Source organism: Gekko japonicus, unplaced genomic scaffold, assembly GCF_001447785.1.
Source record: "Gekko japonicus isolate JY-2015 unplaced genomic scaffold, Gekko_japonicus_V1.1 scaffold170, whole genome shotgun sequence".
NCBI lineage: Eukaryota > Metazoa > Chordata > Lepidosauria > Squamata > Gekkonidae > Gekko > Gekko japonicus.
The window spans coordinates 1,288,343-1,295,360 of record NW_015160212.1 but is presented as its reverse complement, the minus strand read 5'-3'; positions in this window follow the sequence as shown (position 1 = coordinate 1,295,360).

Below are 7,018 nucleotides of genomic sequence, written 5' to 3'. Positions count from 1 at the left end.
TGTTTCCACAATACTATGTAACAGATCTTTATATAGTGGTGTTATTTCATTTTCTAACTTTTGGTATAATTCTACCGTGATTCCATCTGGGCCTGGTGCTTTCTTTCTCTTCTGTTTCCGGAGAGCTTCCGTTATGTCACACATTGTGATTGTCTCGTTTAATATTTGTCTCTGTGTTTCCGTAAATTTCCCTATGTTGTATTTCTTCAGATATTCTTGAGTCTCTTTCTTATCTATTACATCTTGTCTGTAGAGTTTTGAGTAGAAGTTTTCCACCACTTTTTTTAGTTTGTCATTTGTATATTCTAATTCCATTTTTTCATTCTTCAATGCCGAAATTGTTCTGTTCTCTCTCTGTGTTTCCGTAAATTTCCCTATGTTGTATTTCATCAGATATTCTTGGGTCTCTTTCTTATCTATTACATCTTGACTATAGAGTTTTGAGTAAAAGTTCTCCACCACTTTTTTTAGTTTGTCATTTGTATATTCTAATTCCATTTTTTCATTCTTCAATGCCGAAATTGTTCTTTTCTCGCTTTCTTTTCTTAATCTGTAAGCCAGCCAATTTGTTGGCTTGTTTGCGTTTTCAAAGTAATAGGTTTTTGCATACTCTATCTTCTTTGCTATTTCCTGTGTTATTAGTATGTTGACTTGATGTTGTATTAGTTTTATTTTTATTCTCGTCTCTCTAAGATTTACATTTTTTTCCAGCTTTTCTTCTTCCTTTTTTAGGTTCTCTGTTAATTTTCTATACTTTTCTCGTTTTTGCTTCTTTTTCCATATGCCTTGTGTTGTAAGTATTCCCCTTACATAGGCTTTTAAAGTGTCCCAAACTGTATTGAGTGTTACTTCTTCCGTTTGGTTTATTTTGATAAACTCTTTGATTTCCCCTTTAATCTTTTCTACAAATTTTTTATCTTGCAGTAGACCCACATTCAATCTCCATCTTGTATTTTTAACTCCATCACGCAACGAGATCCACATTGGATTATGGTCCGCATATGTATTTGGCAATATCTCAACTTCTAATAAGTCTCTTGCTGTCTCTACATTTAGCCAAATCATGTCTATGCGGGACCATGCTCTAAATCTTGCCGAAAAAAAAGTATAATCCTTTTTATGGGGATTTCTTCTTCTCCAGATGTCTATTAAATTTAACTCTTCTGCCATTTGCAGGAATGATTTAGGTAACAGCATACCGCTTTTTAACGTTTTATTTGTTCTTTTCCTGTCTTCTTTATCAACCAACACAGCATTAAAATCTCCAGAAATTATTATGTCTCCTGGACATTCTTTCGCCAGTATTTCTTTTAACTCTTTATAAAAGGGTTCTTGGTCTTGATTTGGAGCATATATATTAACTATATAAACCTCTTTTCCATTATGTCTAATTTTCACCACTAAAATTCTTCCATTTCTTGTTTTATATTTCAGTTCTGGGTTAAGCTTTTCTTTTACATATGTCACCAAGCCTCTTTTTTTTACCGAATCTGAAGCAACAAACGCTATGCCTAATTTCTTACATTCTAAGTATTTGTTATGTTCTTCTTTTATATGGGTTTCTTGAAAGCATACAACACTTAAGTTTAGTTTTGTTGTTTGATGGAAAAATTTTCTCCTTTTTTGTGGGCTGTTCAGCCCATTAACATTCACCGACAATAGGGATAGTTACTTAGTAGCCATCTTTTTAATCTTTTTTTGTCAGTATTATATTTTTCAATTGCAGTTGCATTCTTATTTGCGATTCTGTTTTATATCTTGTTTGCTGTCTCTTTTTTTCTTTGCGTGGATCCTGTCTTTCCATTCCCGTAGCCTCTTCCCGAGCTGTTGCTCCTTCTTGTGAATCGCTGTCTTCCTCTTCTCCTTCCTCTTCTTCTCTGCCCCTCAGCCATCCCAGATCTTCCCCTTCCTTCTCTAGGAAGTTTTCCAATTTGAAAATGGAATCTATTCTATATCTTCACGTCTTATAAGTAAATAAGACACCTTCCGGTACCATCCATCTGGATTGAATTTGATTTTTCCTTAAAAGCTCGGTAAGTATGTCGTAGTTTCTATGCTTCTCTCTTACTCTCCATGGGACTTCTCTAAGCACTTTTACTTCTGCTCCCAAGATTTAGTTTTTTTGTGATTTACTGCATGGATAATTTGGTCTCTGATTTTTTTTCTATGAAATTTTATATGTACTTCCCTTGGAAGGTTATTCTTCCTTGTGTAGTTTGAAGTTTTACGCTGTACCGTTTCTATATCCTCTAAGATTTCTTTTTCATTTTCGAAATCAAGTTGTTCTACCATATTTTTGACTAGCACTTCTTTTAGGTCTTTTTCAATTTTTTCACTTATATTTTGAAACCTCAATATTGTTTCTGCTTTTTCCATTTCTAATAAGATCATTGTTTGCTCCATCTTGTCTACATTTGTTTTGACCTCTTGGACTTCTTGGTCAATATCTTCAACCTTCTCCTCTAGTAGCGTTGTGTTTTCAATAATTTTTTTTTATGTCTGCCTTTATCTCTTGTGTGTCTGATTTCAATTGTTCAGAGATTTTATTAATTTTTTCATGCAATGGTTCTATCTCCTTTTTGATTATCTCTTCTGTTTGTTGTGCTGTTTGTTGTAGGTAGTTTGACATTATTGTTTGTAAATCTGTCAGTGACACTTGTGTGCCTCCTGCCTTTAGCTGTGCTAGGCCCCCCCCTTGACTGGGGGATGGCGTCCCTATTTCTTTCAGTGAACCAGAAGCCATTTCTTCCTCCTGTTAGTTCTATCAGACGTGCCTTTCAATTCTTAGTTATTTTGGAGATCACTATTGGTATTTTATTCTTATGTTTATTAAATATTATTTATTTCACTTTCTTTTCTTTATTGTCTCAGTTTTCTATACGTTTGTGTGTTCTGTCTTACGTTACTGATCCTTTAACTCAGCCTCACTCCACGGTCCCGCAAAACTTTCCCCTTTATCTTCGTTTCTGTCCCTTTAAATCAGTCTCTCTCTACTCTCCAGCAACCTTTCCCTTTGTCTTCTCTTTTACTTTCCAATTCAAGTTATCCTTGCTACAAAGTTCTTTCTATAATTAATTTTCCCCGCACCGCTTTGACTCTGTGCCAAAAAAAAGAAAGAAAACCCCTAGTGTCTTATTTAAACTTTAGAGTCCTGTTTTCTTCCTTTTCCGTCTTTTACTTTAAAGTTACGCTACTTCGGTTTAGCTCCGTCTATTTCTTTACTGTCTTTGCGCAAACGCCGCTTGTCAAGCCCTCCAGACGCTAACGGACGCCAACTGCACTTCCTCTCGGCGTTCTCCAATCCTTGCTTTGCTTTTCTTCCCTCTGCGACGTCACTCGGCTCCCTGGTCTCGCCGACGGACAGCTCCTCCCTCTCCCGGCTCAGCTCTCGGCGTTCTCCAATCCCTGCTTTTCTTTCCTTCCCTCCTCGACGTCACTCGGCTTCCAGTCTCGCCGACACACAGCTCCTCCCTTTCCCGGCTCAGCTCTCCGATTTGGGCTCCATTCTCGCTGCTCGGGCCGCCTTGTCTGTTGGCTCCCTTAAAGAGACACAACCCACAGCTGTAAGTAATCAACTCTTCTAAATAGGTCCCGAATTATTTTTATTTTGCTCTCCTTGTATTTCCCCCCTTCTGTTTTAAACTCTGCGCGCCTCCCCTTACTTCCAAATCCCTTTGTGGATACTTTACAATGGCCCTTTTAGTTCCTAAATTTTTCCATCTTCAGCCCCTCCTTCTGCGCTCTCGCTTAGTCAGTTATTCCCTTTACTTTAAACTTTATTCCTATGTTTGGATATTTTGCAAGTTTACTAAGGTACTTAGCTTCGGCTTTTGTTTCCCAGCTTTCTTTTGTCCCCCGTTGGCTTTCTCGTATCTCGGCTATACCAGACGGACGATGCCTCTCGCTGTCCTTGCTCCTTACACCTCCTTGCCTCAGGACAGCTTCCCGTACTCCCAGAGAGTTGCCACTTCTCTGGGTGAAAGCCCAAGTCCCTTGCTAAAGTTCTTTGTTCGCGTAAGAACTTTGGTTGATATTGAAACCTTAATTTGAGGTGAAGGAGAGGTTGGACACTCAGAGCTCCAAACTCTGCGTCCTCCTTCATCGAAACCAGAAACCAGCTCCTCCGCAAAGGCATAGTCTCGTATAGGCATGGGGTTTTCATGGGGGACCCATCCATTTGGGTAAAGATCAGCAGTTCCTTCAGCCGCTTCACCCCGGCTTCCAGCCCAGCCACTACCGACGGGCTAATCAAGTCTCTCCCACACCCAGAGTCAATGAGTGCTTTTACACGCACATGGGTGCCCCGTGTTGGGTTCATTAATGATACAGTCACGAAGAAAAGGGAGGGGGGTTCGCTCACCACTTTCGGCGCCTCCAAGGGAGGGTCCTGCCATTGCGCGCCCTCTACGGCAGGACCTGCTCATTTCCCGCCGGCTCTTGGTCGTCCTCGCTGGAGTTTCCCTCGTCCTCTTCAGGCGAAGCTTGGAGGGCTTTGGCGAACTTGGGCTTTGCGGTCACTTTCTTCCCTGGGGTCGATGGTCGGTTCTTGGTCACCGCCGTTTTTCCCCGCTGGATCTTCTGGCCACAATTTGCAGCAAAGTGGCCCCGTTCCCCACACTTCAGGCACAGCCCTTGCCTCATCCGTTGCTCTCTGGTTGCGTCAGCTTGGCGTGCCGGCTTGGGTTTTGGAGGGGGGTTAGGAGACGCTCCCCCCCACTGCTAGATCCAGACGGAGGGTTTGCAGTCGATTTTCTGCACTCTCTGCTTCCTGGATCCACGCTAGCAGGGAGACAGGGTCCACCGATCTCAGCACCGTCTCCCTGATCTCCGGATTCAAGCCCACTCGGAACATCTCAGCAAGGATGTGTTCCGGCCAGTCTTGACGTTTGGCAGCATGAAGTTTGAACTCGGCAGCATATTCTCTGACCGTCTTCCTCCCCTGCTTTAATGTACGCAAATACACTCGCGCCCGCGGGCCTGCGTTCACATCTTCAAATTGGGTGCGGAGGGCCCACATGAACACATTCATGTCCCAGAGTTCGGGGCCCCCCAGGTTATGCAGACTCACGTACCAGGTGGCCGCTGCTCCCCGTAGTCTAGCGGCGACAACATCGATCCGGCTGCTGTCATCAGGGAACAGGTGCCCCGATCGGTCGAGGAACTTTCTGACTCTCACCATGAAGTAGGCCAGCTCCTCTGGGTTCCCATCGAACGTAGCTTTGATGAGATCCTTGGGGCGAGGGTTCACCATAGGTCTCGGCTCCGGGGCGGGTACCTCCCTTGGCCGGGGTGCAGGACGTGGCACTTGCCCATCCGGTACCATGGGTGGAGCTTGCTCTCCCCGATCTGGTGGTTGCCTACCTGGGCCCCGCTGGCCATCGTCCCCAGCTTCATCCGGTTGGTGCAAACGCTCCCACATCTCCCCGAAGATTCGCATGACCATGTCAGGTAAAGCGGTCATCATCTCTTCCACTGCCTGCTGGAGCTGTCAGACGTTGCGGTCGGTTGTCTCGAGTTTGCCCATCACCTTCTCCTCCAGTGGGTTCCGGATCTCCTTGCTCCGCTTTCTGTCCATCACCCATGCAGGGGCTGACGGCTCGTCGATGCCGACTCCCAGGGCCTCCAACCCCGAGTCACCCCAACCTGTGTCGTACAGGCTCTCACGCAACCCAGCTCCCAGATGGGAGTAGGTTTCTTTGGTGGTAGCCGTGTCGAACTGGCTCCAGCTCTGGCGGTCGTGTCCTCTATGTCCGTGGCTCCACGCGGCGTCAGGAATGCTTGGCCACGTTTCGGGATCGCCCCTCTGCCCAGGGTGTACAGCGGAAGTGCAGCTGTCACCGGTACCGATGCCGAGGTCTCCGGGGGATCTTCCCCGTGATCCGAGTCTCCATGCTTGGATCCTGGTGGAGATTTCTCCAGGTCAGGTTTCCCCTCGCTTCCGCTCATATCGGGGTTGATAGATGCGTAAGGATGGAGAAAGAGGCATATCATACATATGAAGAAGACACGTTAGCAGCTTGCTGACACCATGGGTCGCAGAAACCACCACCGTGTCCCAATGGAACATGCACAAGACCTTTCTGATAGAGAGGGCTCCTATTCATAAGACCCTATGGGCTGAAGTCTCCAAGACCAGGAAAAAGGTCTTTAACATCATTGCCTTCGAAGAACCTCATGAAACGGTTCAAATGTACCACAAGTCAGGGTCTTAATGGCCAAATTAAGCCTCTACATCAGAAGTCTGTACTGTAGGAAGATGGGAGAGGAGATGCTCCCTATCAAAAAAATCTCTTAAATGGGACTTCCAGTCTGTAGCTTCAGCGATGGCGGAGGCTCTCTCCTGAACAGGGGAGGCATTCCGCGCTCCAGGGGTGTTGGAGGGGTGCCGCCTCAAGTGGCACCCCCAGGTGAGCCTCAGTGTGGAGGCTCCAAGCTCTTTCTTGCCCCAATCGGTCCCCCCCCCGAGAGGCTCGGTTTTTACCGAGCATAGCTGATGCCAATCGGAACAAGCAAGAAGGTGAGCGAATGAAACGCGATTAAAAGGTGTCTGTGATCAGACCGTCAATGAACCGGAGAGCGAGGCGAGCGAAAAAGTTTTAAAAGTGAGTTCTGATTCCCCCCCACACCTTCAGCGGCGTCAGGAGAAATCCCGGACGTAAACAAGCGGAACTGTGTTCTAAAAGAGACGGGGGGGGGGAGAACAGAAAGCACTCAAGTGTGCTAGAGACTTAACTGCTTTTACGGATAAGTTTTACACTTGCTGAAGAAGTGTGAAAAAAGCACTCTTTAGTGTAAACAAAGCGGAAAATGGCCGGCTGCGTGGCTCTCAAAGTCCGAGGGTAGAGAAAGGAGATGTTTTCTCCACACTATCGGAACTGCTCCGGCCCATAAACGAAAGACTCGATGGTCTTAACCAGTTGATGGCCGCTTCGAACCAGAGTATGGCAAAACAGCAACAGCAGATCACCGAGCTTGTGAAGGTCGATTCAAACTGACGAAAAGCTTAAAGAGACAGAAC